Raw genomic sequence first — 14,204 nt, 5'->3', positions numbered from 1 at the left:
AATTTATTTATACATGCACTGGGTACAGTCAGAAGCGCGGGAGGGTGAGAGAATTCACCAGAGCCAGAGCGGGGAGCAGAGCAGGCAGAAGGACCGAAGGACACTGCTGAGGGGAGCAACAGGCGGCAGGAGAGGTCTGCGCACCATGTGGGACCCTCGACCAGTGGCCGGGGAGTAGCCGGGGATCGAACCGGCACTGCAGAGGCTGCGGGCAGCTTTGCAACCCAGCGCTCAACCGCTGCGCCACCGGGAAGGCCCGACTGAGGCTAATTTTAATCTCCAATCCCAATCTGAACTATTCCTTTGCATTAGGCCATTAAAGTGATGAATATATGTGTATATACATAGGTATATACATATTGGAAAAAGCATTTACTAGGTATACGTGCATTGGTCTTGCACGTTTTGGTAAAAGATGTATATGTAAGTTTCAGGACTAGTTGCAGCTGCAGGCATCCACTGTGAGTCTTGGGGGAATAGATACAGTCATGGGCTTCCTGTCATCTTTGTTATTTTCTGCTGGTTAGAAGCAAGTAACAGGTCCCACCTGCACTCGAGTGCAGTAGAAGACACAGCAGCACAAAACCCAGAGGTGGGACTCGAGGGGACCACCTTAGCATCTGTCCACTGCAATCCACAGCTGTTTATTGCAATCAATTTTAGCTAAGAGACGCACAAATGATTTTGGAATGACAATGGGACTTACAGTCTATTCATAGTCCTCTGTGGCCTCTGCCTCTTTCTTCCTTTCATCCACCCCCTACCAATATTGCCCTCCCCTCACTACTTGCATTCACAGTTTCTGGAAATTGCTTCCTCGCATTTTCTGAAGTTTAAACTCAGATTCTTACATTCAGAGGTGAAATAATAGCATCTCACATGAAATTGTCACTTTCTTTCTCAAATGTACTCAAATGGCTGCTTATAAGAACAGGATTTTTGATCTTTGCCTTCTTCCTTTGTCTGTTTACCATCCTGCCTCCAACTCAGTCTTGTGAACAGTTTTCCACTTTCTACACTGGATATTCCTCTTTTCTTCAAACCTTTCCCTAGAGGCATCATTGGTTTTGAACGACTTGTTGATGCTCATTCTTTCTAAACATGAAGGCATTTTCCAGGGATTAGCTCATCTGGGCGGCAGCTCATCAGCCTATCAGACCCAGATCTCAGATTGTTTGTTTTTTTTAAAAGATTTATTTATTTTTGCATACAAGAGTTGGGGTACAGGCCAGCGAAGCAGGGAGTGAAAGGATTCACCAGAGACAGAGTGGGGAACAGAACAGGCAGACTGATGAAATACACTGCTCAGGGGAGCAGCGGGCGAGACAGGAGAGGTCTGCCTCACCAAGTGGGCCTGCCAGGGATCGAACTCAGGCTGCAGAGGTGGACTGCTTCATAGTGCAGTGCTTAACCCCTTGCACCACCAGGGAGGCCCTCAGATTGTTTTTGCCACACAATATCATCGCAACACTTTTTACTGTGACGTGTTGCAATTTGCTCAGCTAGCTTTACATTCAGACCCAGAGCTTCCTTTCTGATAACAGATACCTGTCCAGGCTGAATGAGCACGTTCACTCATTCAAGGGGTCATTATCCTCCAAGAAACGGGTCCTAATTCTCAAGACTGTCCCGTCATAATTAGTGAATGTTTTCCACAAGTAATTCTAGAAGCCACACAGGGGCTCCATGTGTATGGTCCAGCCCATGAGGGGTTCCAGGGCTAACTTTATGGGTGTGTGACCTGCACATTTGCACAGGGTATCATACTCATAGACAGAGCCTGTGCCACCTTTTTATGCTCTGTTGCCACCAGGTTAAAATTCCTAATAATTTTATCTTTGAACTCTTTTTTTTTTTTGTGCTTTGTAAATTCTGATGGGAAAATGTAGCACATATGTGAGCAGAGGGGATTGGCCTGAGGGATGTGTCTGCTGCTCTTTGCCACCCTTTCAGATATAGCATTGTGATGCTTACAAGTGCGAGATTCCCGCAGACCCAACAAAGGTGAGTGTTCAGCAAGATACAAAGAGCATGCCAGTAAGCATGCTGCACCTCTGACTGGTAAGTAGGGATAAAGATAGCCCCAAGGGGCCTCACTTAATTTGAATGAGAACTTGCTTCAAATGCGGAAAGAAACTGATGGCGCTCTAAGTAATACAAAAGACCAAGGAAACTTAGGGTAGCTTTTCTCACCCCCTTCTTCTCTATTAGCCCAACATTCATCCTGAACAGTGATGATGGAAAGGGAAGAGCAGAACAGCCCATATGTAGACAGCAACCATGGCTGCATGTGTGGGAAGACATGAAATGGCAACAGTGGAGTTAGTTTTGTGCATCATTTTCACTGTTTCTGGTAACAATGAAATATATGTGCGTGAAATACAGAGAGTGGGAGCTCCCCGGTGGTACCGCGGGTTGAGCGCAGCACTGGGAAGCTGTCCACAGCCTCTGCAGTGCCAGTTCGAATCCCGGCCGGCCAGGGAGATTCCCACATGGCGCAGCAGACCTCCCCTGTCTTGCCGCTGCTCCCCTCAGCAGTGCTTTCGGTCTGTCTGCCTGTTCTTCTTCCCACTCTGTCTCTGGTGAATTCTCTCATCCTCCCGTGCTTCTGGCCTGTACCCCAGTTCTTGTATAAATAAATAATCTTAAAAAAAAACCTCACCATGATAAATTGGGAGTGATCTCACAAGAAAAGGAAAAGGTTTGTATTTTAGTGCCTATACTGACTTTTTTTTCCCCCTGACAAAACACTCCATATTTTCATTTTGCAGTGAGTCTGGTAAATTATTCAGCTGTACTTGTTGGGGTGTCAACCGAAGTAATGGGGAATTCTCTCTATTCTACTGTTGAAATAAATTTCTAGGTCCAAGGTAGGTCTGCCTCTGCAAAGGGTGCCAGATAGATAATTTTCTTGCACCTGTAAATGCTCCGCTTAACTAGAAAGACAATTGATGCAGCTAACAATATCCCCTAATGCCAGCTCTGGGCTTACTGCCCCCAAATAACTCAGACTTTGTGGCCCTAGTCAATAGATGCTTTCTATGTCTCTCTTCCTTGTTCTTTATTCTTAGTCCTATATAAGCTTCTTGCCCTGTCCCCATTTTGCAGTTCAAGGAAAGAAACTATCTGCTTCATAAAGTGTTAAATAAAGTTTTTGTGTATCCCCTAAATAGTCCTTAGTCATTTTTCTAACACCATAAAGGCATGCAGGACGTCAGCGGAGTCCTCAGACCAGCAGAAAACTAGAAAGCTTCCAAATATTCCTTATAATAACTTATTTCAGTTTCCTTTATTCCTTAAAGCAAGAGTTGTAGGCTGGATATTATCATCAAGTTATGAACAAGACATTTTCTTAGCGATCAGAGTCACGGGCAAGGCCAAAGTTGATCAAGAAACCCCACAGAGAGAGTTCCTTTGTCTCTTGAGCCCCAATGCTGACCTCAGAAATTCATAGGCTTGGAGGGGGAGCTTGGGAATCATGACTTAGAGAGGTTCAGCAGGGACTGAGGTCAAAAGACTTAAGAAAATCTACAATCTAAGATGCTAAAGAGGAGAGACAGGAGAAAACACCTTTTGAATGATCGTGATTTAACCTCGAGACCATTGCAAATGTCAATTTCGTTAGAGCAGGCTGAGCAGGGAGACAATGAAGTACACAATTATGATGATACAGTTGATTCTTGCTATTCCTGGTAGTTATGTTTATATAGTCACAGTAAACACTGAATTAGTGAAAACTGAATCACTGTCCTAGGGGAAATACAGGGTCAGGTTCCTGCAAGCCTCCGGCCACAACAGTTTCATCAACTGATCAATACATAACTGTTTCATATGTGCCTCTGTTTAAAGACATCTTAGTTAATATATGAGGTTGATTCATTGACACTGAACTCATAGCCAAGAATGAAGCTTCCCCTGAACATCCCTGAACGAAGCTTATCAAACACATCTAGCCTCTGAGATGTATCATAGGCACCTTGGGTCTAGGAACAGACACCGTGCTTGTCGCCGTGCTTGGAGAACATTCTAAACAACAACATTGGAAATCAGCCCAAAGGGTTGAATTGTTCTCAGACTCTAGAGCACAAAAGAAAAAAAGGTTCTTGAACTTTCTCTGGGAGGCTTGCACTTGCAGTTTACGTGCAAATGACCCAGGCTGAACAAGCAGAAGCTACTAACTTTGAGCTAAGCTCCAGGGCTGACTGCCACCAGGACCCTGTGTGCACAGAGGAGGGGTCTACCCAGAGGGAAGCGACCCACCAACAGAAATTCAAACTCCAGCTAGCTGAAGACAAGCCGGACTTCTCTACATCTGAGCTGGCCTGTAAGTAGGCACTCCAGCCAAGTCCTAATTTCTTTGCCCTCAGCCCACTCTATGCCTTTAGCCAATAAAATTTAACTCCTTTCTTCTCAAACCTGGTGCCCCAAACTATAAAAACTCATATCCTTTCTCAACTGGGGAGGTAGATTTTCGTTTACCTCCTGTCTTCTTGCTAATCCATTTGCAATAGAGTTTCTTTCTTTTCTCAAAGTCTGTTGTGACTGTATCAGCCTGCAGCACTCCCAGTAGTGAGTCCACGCTTGGTAACAAAATCACCAACTAAAAAATGTACAAGAATTTCAAAAACATGGCAAATAGATTTTGCAAAGGATGCTTGTGTCGAGTAGGAAAGCTGAAATAACAAAGCAGGGCTGCCTCATTGACCTCAGCTGAGCATGTGTCAAGTGACTCTAATTTTGTTACTGCTTCAGGCAGAAGAATGCTTGTGAGTGACCGTGCAAGGGCCTCAGCCGAGATTTTGAGGTGGCAGATACACTTCAGTGAGTAGGCAAGTGTGCAAATGTGGCCTCAGGGAATTGTGACTGTGCTGAGAAGATCATCCCAAAACACCAGCTCTGTATTTAATTCCAGTATTTAATGGAGGTGTTTCAAGCCAGTAGATTTTGGCCTCTTTGTGAAATCACTGGGCTTGGCGGTTCCTGGATTTTGGGGTTCCTGGGTCCTTGACTATGGTGTGAAGAATTCACAACCACATCCTTAACAGAAGCAAAACCAAAGTTTATTTAGAGACAGAATGAAATTATGCCCAGAAAGAGGTTCGGGTAGGTAGAGTCCTGGGTAAGAACAATTGAGAAGAAGTTGTGGGGCTCAGGTCTTGAATGGGGTGCAGGAACTTCTCACTCCGCCCCTTCCTGGGGTGTACCGAGCAGGTCCAGGCAGCAGTTTTGCTTGTTTTTTAATATTTATTTATGCAGACAAGAGCTGGGCCAGAGGTGTGTGGGGTAGGGGTGGGGGTGAGAGGATTCACCAAAAACAGAGTGGGGAGCAGAACAGGCAGATCTACTGAAATCCACTGCTGAGGGGAGCAGCGGGCAAGTCAGGAGAGGTCTGCTGTGCCATGTGGGTCAGCTCCCTGGCCAGGGATTGAACTTGTGCTGCAGTGGCTGTGGATAGCTTCACAGTGCTGACACTTAACCCATTTCGCCACCAGAGAGGCCCCCCAGGCAGCAGTCTTTAAGTCACTTCTTTTTACTGTGCAACCTGGGTGCAGAGTGGGGCAGAGAAGAGCATTTGGCTTAAGTCCTCATGGTGTCAACCAGCTCTGCCCTTCCCTTGGGAAGGGGAATCCTGGGATATTGCTTCTCCTATTTAGGGAATTGCTTTAGAGCCTAGAAACCTGCCGTTTTCAAGGAAATGCCTCCCTCTCAGGAAGGGGGGGCTTCTTGCTCTCCTGAGGCCTTATCGCCTGCCTGTAGGTTGGGTTCAGGGTTACCTTTCTCCCCTCTGGGTATTTCTTGTCTTCCTGGGCTTTATGCACTCTGGCAAGTGTTTCCTGGGGTCCTGGCAATTTAATTTTCTTTAGACATTGCCCTCCCTGCCTTAAATGTTTAACAGAATAAAATGTCAAATCAACACAAGTAGATAAACAAGACTAAGCGCCTGCTTACAGGTGGCAAGGTGCGCATTAGATGACCTGACTACAGTTATAATGGTAGAGTTGATCAAGTTTGCTGTTTTTTCTAAGATTGATTTATTTATGCATCCAAGAAATGGGGTACAGGTCAGAGGTGCAGGGGCTGAGAGGATTCACCAGAAAAAGTGGGGAACAGAACGGGCAGACTGACTGAAACACACTGCTGAGGGGAGCAGCGGGCAAGACAGAGAGGTCTGCTGTGCCATGTGGGTAGCTCCCTGGCCAGCGGGGATTGAATTCGTGCTACAGTGGCTGCCGATAGCTTCATAGTGCGGTGACTTAACCCCTTGCACCAGCAGGGAGGCCCAAGTTCGCTATTGTTATTGCTAAGATAGTTATTGTTAACAAGTGAATTCATAAAATTAGGTCAACTCAGCAGGTAAACTTTTCACAAAGGTGAGTATGGTCACCAGTGTAAAAGACTTTTCCAGAATTAGTTCCTACCCTTGATCTCAGCTTTGAATAAACATAATGGGAAAAACTCCTGGGTCAATGGCCGGAAGAGACAGCACATTTGAGTTGCAGGGGCGTCTCCCTTAAGCTCCAAATGGGCTAGTAAGGACTTTATGGGGATGCTGAGTCCTCATTTGAAAATAGGGATTAGGTGCTCAGCTATTTGGTTTAAAGAGGGGGACATAAACCTTTGGGGAAGGACTTTCTGCTCTCAGATTTGTTTTGGTAACCAGCTGTGTGCTGATGACAACTCAGAAATGCACAAGAAATTCCTGGAGGTGAAACCAGCTCAAGTCTTCAGTTATAATCCCCTCCTTCCCATTCCCCACATGTTGCAGCTCTTACAATTGCATTTTCGTCTATAAACCACACCCAGACACTCGGGCTAATGGACAAAGGGTCTAAACAAGAGGCCTCATGTCCTACAAGATCCCCAGCATCTCTCCTCCCTCCCCGCTTCAGGCCAAAGGCTTGCACTCGCTGTTAGCCTGCACCACTCCCAGTCTTAACCCTCCCTTAAGGATGGGGTTTTCCACAAGGGCATCTTCCTCTTTGAAATAAGAAAAGACTCCTTAATAATTGCAAGAAGGCACTTTCAGAGGAGAATTAGATGCTTAAAGATTTCGGGGTACTTAAGTCTTTTCTTTTTTTTTTTTTTTTTAATGCTCCACAACTGTGATTAACTCAGCACAGATCCCCTTCTACCATTTCTTATTGCTTAATTATGAAACATCTCAGAATTTTCTCCCTATTGGTTTCAGGCAGATTAGAAGGAAAAAAATATTTTAACAGATGCTAAAGAGTCTTTCCAACGATGTGAAGATTAGGAGGATGCCTTTTATAGCATTCCCAAAGTGTTCCCTGGCTGCTTCTGCCAGAGTTGAAAAGAATTTAGTGGCTGAGTTGTTAATGAAAAGCCAAGATGCTCTGACAAAGGACTCCTGGGCCACTATTACTCTGGCTCCAGAGTTATTGCAAATTAAATTTTACCTTGCCCTTTATGATCTATACCAGGCAGTAGGTGTAACAACATGACAGAAATATTCTTGTCTTACACTGTTAATAAAAGCACCCATTCATTAATATCTGCATATCAGCAGGAAGCAGGAACTGGCACTTTCCAGCTGAAAGCTGGATCGAGTGTTGGCAGGTTCATAGGCAAAAGGCAGGGTAAATGCAATTTGAGTTTGGGGACAGGGTAATTACTGTCTTCATCTGGTAACACACTCTTTATCTGAATTCAAACCTCTTATGTGTTTTAAGCACTTGCAGGGCATCTTACTAGGCAATGTAATAAAAGATTACTTTTTAAATGTTACCTTGAAATCTTTCCAAGATTGCCTTTATCTAAGAACACAATATCACATCTGGCAAGATTGCTATCGCTGTAAAGCAAAATCTTTTAATAGTATTTATTAAGTACTTTTTGAAGATGCATAATCATCAACATGAGTTGGTGTTAATGGGGAGTCATTAGTCAGCTCAGTCTTCAATATTTGTGGAAAAGGCAGGCTCAGCAAGAAACATATAATGAATGTAAAGCAAATACAAAACACAACATCCCTGCAGACTGCTCCTTCCCCTGGTGCATGGGAACACCTCATTTCACAGTCTAGCTGCTTGGTGATTTCTGAGTACTGTCTCTCAAATATTTGGCATCAAATTGCATGAGCTAAACAAGCACGAGGAAGCCAGCAGCTAAAAGGAGCCTTATGGAGAGAAATGATATTTACTTTAATGACCGTGGCTTAGAAAATTGCCATATTCCACACCAGGTTAATAAAGGCTTAGGGCGAAGTGGAGAGTGAACGGGCAGCGCTACCTGGAGAGCTGGGTGGAAATGTCAGGCTCCTTCTCGTTGTCATCGAGATATCAGGACTCCCTTCCCCTTCTGCTTCTTTCCTCACCCCCACATCCCAGAGCAGGCCTGGGTAAGAAAAGAATTGTGATCAAGGTAATCCACCCTCTGGGAAGGCATTTTCTGGCAGCACCCTAGATAATGGAGTGTGACACACAGGGTCATAATTGGGACGGAATGATTATGAAGCTGTAATTCAGACAAAAGTCTTGACGAGATCATAAACGCCACAAAGCCAGGGTGGCTTGTCTCAAAGTTGTCAAGAAAGAACTTAAGACTGAAAGAGAACTTCTCTAGTCAATATTTTGCCTTGTTTGTTTCTTTGGAGGCCTGGGAATTGTGGGGGGGCAACCCAGTTTCTCCATTTAATCCCTTATTCTAACCTGTCTGTAATTATTGCATAGGCACGTGCCTTTATGTAGAGCCTTCAGAGCCACGCACTCTCCCCAGACCTCAGAGGACGTACAGGAAGAACAATTTTTAAAACTGGGCAGAATAGAAGCATATATGGAAATGAGATGATCACAGACTATTTTTCACAGACTTTGCAGGCCGTGGAATCTACACTAGATTCCATTATTTCCAAAGGGAGCCCCTTTCCTTGCTCGATGCCAGCATAGAGCAGGCAGAATTTTGGGCTCCATTCACTCAGGGCTGTGGGCCAATGGAAGTCACCCCACTGTCTCCAGCCTGGGTGATTGCAGTAATTTGTTCCCCTCCCTCCAGTGGACACATGACACTGTGTAAGTGTACTACGTGTGACCTAACACACTTATGCATTAGAAAATGGTTACCACCATCATGTTAGCTCACAGCTTAAAATTGAACAAGAACTTGGGTATGTCATTCATGCACATAATTGCTATTTCTTTTTCTGTGATGAGAAAATTTAAGAGCTACTCATTTAGCAACTTTGAGGTATATGATACAGGAGGTTAGTTTTAGTCACCGTGCTGTACTTTATACCCCAGAATTCATTTACCTTATAATTGAACATTTATGTTGTCTGATCAACATCTATTTCTTCTACTCCTGGTAACTACACTTTTCTACTATTTCTATATATTTCTGTAAGTTTGGCTTTTTTAGATTTCACATATAAATGCTATCATACAGTATTTGACTTTCTCTCTCTGGTTTACTTTACTTAGTATAATGCCCTCAAGCTCCATCTGTGCTATTACAGGATTTTCTTCTTTTTCATGACTGAATAATATTCCAAAGAATTTAAATGCACGTGTGTGTGCACATACAGGCACATCAAACGCATCTTCTTTGTCCATTCATCCATTAACAGACATTAGGTTGTGGCTGGTATGAATGATGACCAGCATTTTTCTATTTCTGCTAGAGGACCTTAGGCGAATCATTTATCTGTGCCTCAGTTTCTTCACCTGTCTAATTAGGAAAATAATACTACCCATTAACTTTTAGAATATTTTATTTTTAAAATAAAATGAATATATGAAAAGAGCTTAGACCATTCCTAGTAATTATTTTTATAGTTCCTTTTGTTATTATCTTTTAGTAGGTATTATTTTCTGCTGAGGAGAGGGAGTATGTCTTGATCAATTACCTGTCTTTCCAAGCATGTATCACAATATAAATAAATTTGCAAATTGAATTTAGATGACTGGATAGATATTGTAAGTTTTGTATATTTTTATTTTTTTAAAGATTTATTTATTTATTTATTTATTTATTTATTTATTTATTTATTTATTTATACAAGCACTGGGTACAGTCAGAAGCGCGGGAGGGTGAGAGAATTTACCAGAGCCAGAGGGAGAGCAGAGCAGGCAGACTGATGAAGTACACTGCTGAGGGGAGCAGACGGCGGCAGGAGAGGTCTGTGCGCCATGTGGGACCCTCGCCCGGCGGCCGGGGATCGTACTGATGCTTCAGAGGCTGCGGGCAGCTTCGCAACCCAGTGCTCAACTGCTGCGCCCCCGGGGAGGCCCAGTTTTGTATATTTTTAATTCTAACAGAAACTTTCATCTCTCTACTGTAGACAACGCAAATCTATACATTTATATCCAAATAATCCTTAAAGAATGGCTTTAGGAATAGGTGCTCTGGCAAAAGGGAGCCTTAAGTATCCTCTTAAGCAAAGAGTCAAAGCTTTTCTGCCAGTGGCCTTCAATTCAAGAAGTTTGGTTTTATACACTGGGTATCAGCAGGTGGCACTTTTTATACCACTCTGCGTTCTCTTTGGGACACATCCTTTCAGATGTTCAATGGAACAGCACAGTTTTATTAATGCAAGGTAGAAGTCATTTGGAAAGTGTTGCAAATAGTTTGTTAGAAATAATTTGTGAATGGCTGTGTCTAAGTTGGAGTGAACTCATCTATCTGAGATAGCTTCTTCATAGCCCTTGCTTCCTTGCATTCTGCCATGCTCATTTGAGTGGGAGAGAAGCTCTGCGATTACATTTAATGCAGAGGCAATTGCTGTTCCACTTGATGGGACGTGTGTGTCTTGCATGTTAGGGCAAGAGAAAGCTTGAGAATTTGGATGCAAATGGCCAGCTTAGCAAAGTGGTCAACAAATTGGTGGTAAGTGTACCTCAAGAAAACAAAAGAAAATGCTTGTGTTGTCTGGGGACAGCTAAGACTGGGAATGAAGAAAACATGCCTTAAATCACATCTTTCCAGCTGCAGCAAACGGAACCAAAATGCAACTTCAGGGGAGCAACGATTGTCAGTGGTTTTGTTCACGGATATATTCAGCAAAATTGCTGAAAAACAGGAGGATCCAGTTACCTGGGGATCAAGTTGGAAGTATGGTCCGTTTTGAGAAGAACAAACGCCAGTGTTTCGAGCTGGGCCTTGGTGAGTTGGGATATTGTATTTGACAACATCGTATTTGACAACACCGGAGTTGTTTTTTAAGTTTTTATTCTGGCTCCAGATGTGATTTTCAATATATGTAGATGGTTTTCAACACAGGGTAGATTTACATAGGAAGACTGGTTGTGAATAACATTATCCAGTCCTCTAGTTGGATGGGTAGCTTAAAAAATTACAAGGTCTCATATACATTTGAGTGTTAACTGATTTTGTGAACAGCTATTGTTCACACCTAAAGTGAACCTGTAATTTATCATTCAAACCAGGGATACTGTGGCGAACAAAAGGGTGTTGTTAATTACACTGGGACAACAATGTCAGAACCATCTCCAACAATTAGGGACATAAGAACATGTTATTAATACTGTTATAGGACAGGGAGAAGGGCAGCCCAAACCCCGCAAACCTGCCTATTCTCAATGGGTTCTGCCATCCGCCGCATCAACACAAAACATATGAGACTTTAATGGGAAGGAACTTTAATATAATTTGGAAACAATACAGGAAAGGCAAAGAATCTAGTTTCTAAATCAAGCACCCAAAGTGACCCGTCCCCTCGTGGGTAAAACGCCGTCCAAATGGGATTGGCCCAGAGCAAGGCCCCAAAGCCTTCGACAAGTCTAAAGCATCTTCCAGTGGGGACCCACAGAAAAGGGTCACAAACAACCAGACAAGCCCCGAAGGAAAAGAGCAAAATCAACATCAAGATAAAAGCTGCCATTGTCACCTCCCCATGGTCTCACCCACATCTGTGTCACCCAGTCCACGACCAAAAGACAAGCGCAGCTTCTTCACGTGTCTCTAGGCTCCATGTGTCTCCTCCAGGTCTCCTGGCTCCATCCTGCTCCTTCCTTCCTCAGTCTCTTCTGCAGCTTCTCTTCCTGCTCAGCTCCACCCTCCCTTGGGTGGGGCAGGGAACCTCCCCCTTTCCTGGGGACCACCCTGTTACAATACCTGTGAGTCAGAGGAATATTTCTTCACTCGATGTATCCTAGGTTCTCTGTGATTTCTTTTCTTTTTTTCCCCATAGCATCATTTGACGTTTTCTTGCCTCCTGTGGTGCTTTGTAGAAGCCTTTACCACAATGCTCCTTCGCAAGCCTGTAGGATCCTAGGGGTACTGAGGGACACTGAGGTCTGGAATGAAGCTTTGTTGTAGGTGAGAGCTTCATTGTAGCGAGTGCAGGCAGATTTGGAGGAAAATTCAGCTTTGGGTCTTAAGGCTGCTGATGGGGGCTCATAGCTGGGATTCTGAATGGATTTTGACAACCTCTGTTTAACAAAAGGCATGTATTTACATAGGAGAGAATGGGTTTTGGCCAGTTTGTTTAACAAGAGGCAGGGATTTACAGGTTGGGATTATCACAAGCACCTGGCCCCTAACCCCCTCTAGGTAAGAAGTTTTACAACTAATGGCACCTGGGATGAGATCAACTAATAGAGTTTGAATCAAACTAGTAAGGCTCGTCACTTTGCTCTGAAATGTGCAAGTTGTTTTTTAGAAATACTGGATGTAGCCATCATTCCAATCCCTCTTCTACCTCAAGTCCATGGTTTTTGAATTGGTTCTGTGGCCCTGAACACCCACGAGACTCTGGATTGCTGGGGAATAGCACATGCATTCTTCTTAAGTTGCCTATTTGGTGGTAAGAACCAACATAACAGAATTCACCACCTGAGTCCTCAAGACCCCCCTTTGTGTGATAGCCTATGAGGAAATCCACCTTCTTTTCAAGCTCTAGCAGCCCATTGTGTGTATAGATCACGTGATCTTTATCCGCTCATTTGTTGAAGTTCTACCTCCGGGGCTATTGTGTAAGTGCCTCAATGAACGTGAGAGCTGATACTCTTGGACAGCCTGTTTTCAATTCTTTGGTATATACACTTAGAAGCGGTAATGCTGAATCGTTTGATATTTCTTTGTTTAATTTTTTGAGGCAACACCAGACTGTTTCCATAGTGGCTGCGCCATTTTACATTCTCACTAACAGTGCATGTGCTTTTCTAATTCTCTGCATCCTCACTGACAGTTGTTCTTTTACTTTTTCTTTTTATTTATTTTTTTGATAGCGACCTTCCCATTGGGTGTGAGGAGCTATCTCATTGAAGCCTTGATTTGCATTTCTCTGATGATTAGTGATGTTGAGCGTTTTCACAGATGTTTGATGACCATGTTTGGTCATTTCTTTTACATTATTCATTAAGCGCCTTTATTCTGTATTGTCTGTAGGGAGCCTTCGCTTTGAGAGGAGACTTTAACAGTGAAGGCTCAGGCATGGGCAGATAAATACAGGTAGCATCCTGTGTTTCAATGGCAGTAGATTTCTGTTCACTTTGTTTCACCTCTTTCTTGCCATCTTGCATCATCCTCCCTGCTAAAAAGGTGTAAAGAAGGGAAATATCATAAGATTTCCTCAGAGGAGGAAAGGTTTTGGATTTGGGGAAATCTTTCTTATTGTCTTCTAGAGAAATCCGTTTGCTTGCCCAATGCTCACGACTCACATTCTCTTATAATACACGACGCAATATAAAGTTTTCACTCTCACTAAAAAAAAATTCTCAGCTCAAACACAAATACAAATAGAACCTGGGCTAATCTTGGGCTATATAAAAATAGACTTAACACGTTAACTCATATGCAATGGTTCAAACAAGTCAAAACCAGTGAAATCATTGCTGTATAACTAACAAGCTTTTAATAAAGCTGTTTGGTATGATATAATTTGGAGACATCTAATTTTCACACGCAGGGACTCGGTATATGCTAATTTGCAGTATGTGATTCAGGACCAGACAGGAATCAGAAGATAGTCACAGTATCTTTCTACCAGACTTAGCCTGGAGGATTTGTTTCTGGATGCCTGTGGCTGAGATCCTGGGCTGGTTTTATAAATTGGGCTGGTTTATAAACATAGGGACAGAATCCCTGCATATTTCATGGAGGTGTGGTGAAGATCATGGAAGAATGAATGTTGAAGCCTCTTTTATATGAAATGTTTTATGTAAATATAAGAACTTTCACATTAAAACAGAGAAATAAGTAGAGTTTTGTAGATAAAACTTCCCTAA

This window comes from Talpa europaea (assembly GCF_964194135.1).
Source record: "Talpa europaea genome assembly, chromosome: 6".
NCBI lineage: Eukaryota > Metazoa > Chordata > Mammalia > Eulipotyphla > Talpidae > Talpa > Talpa europaea.
Note: the sequence above shows the minus strand (reverse complement) of the source record.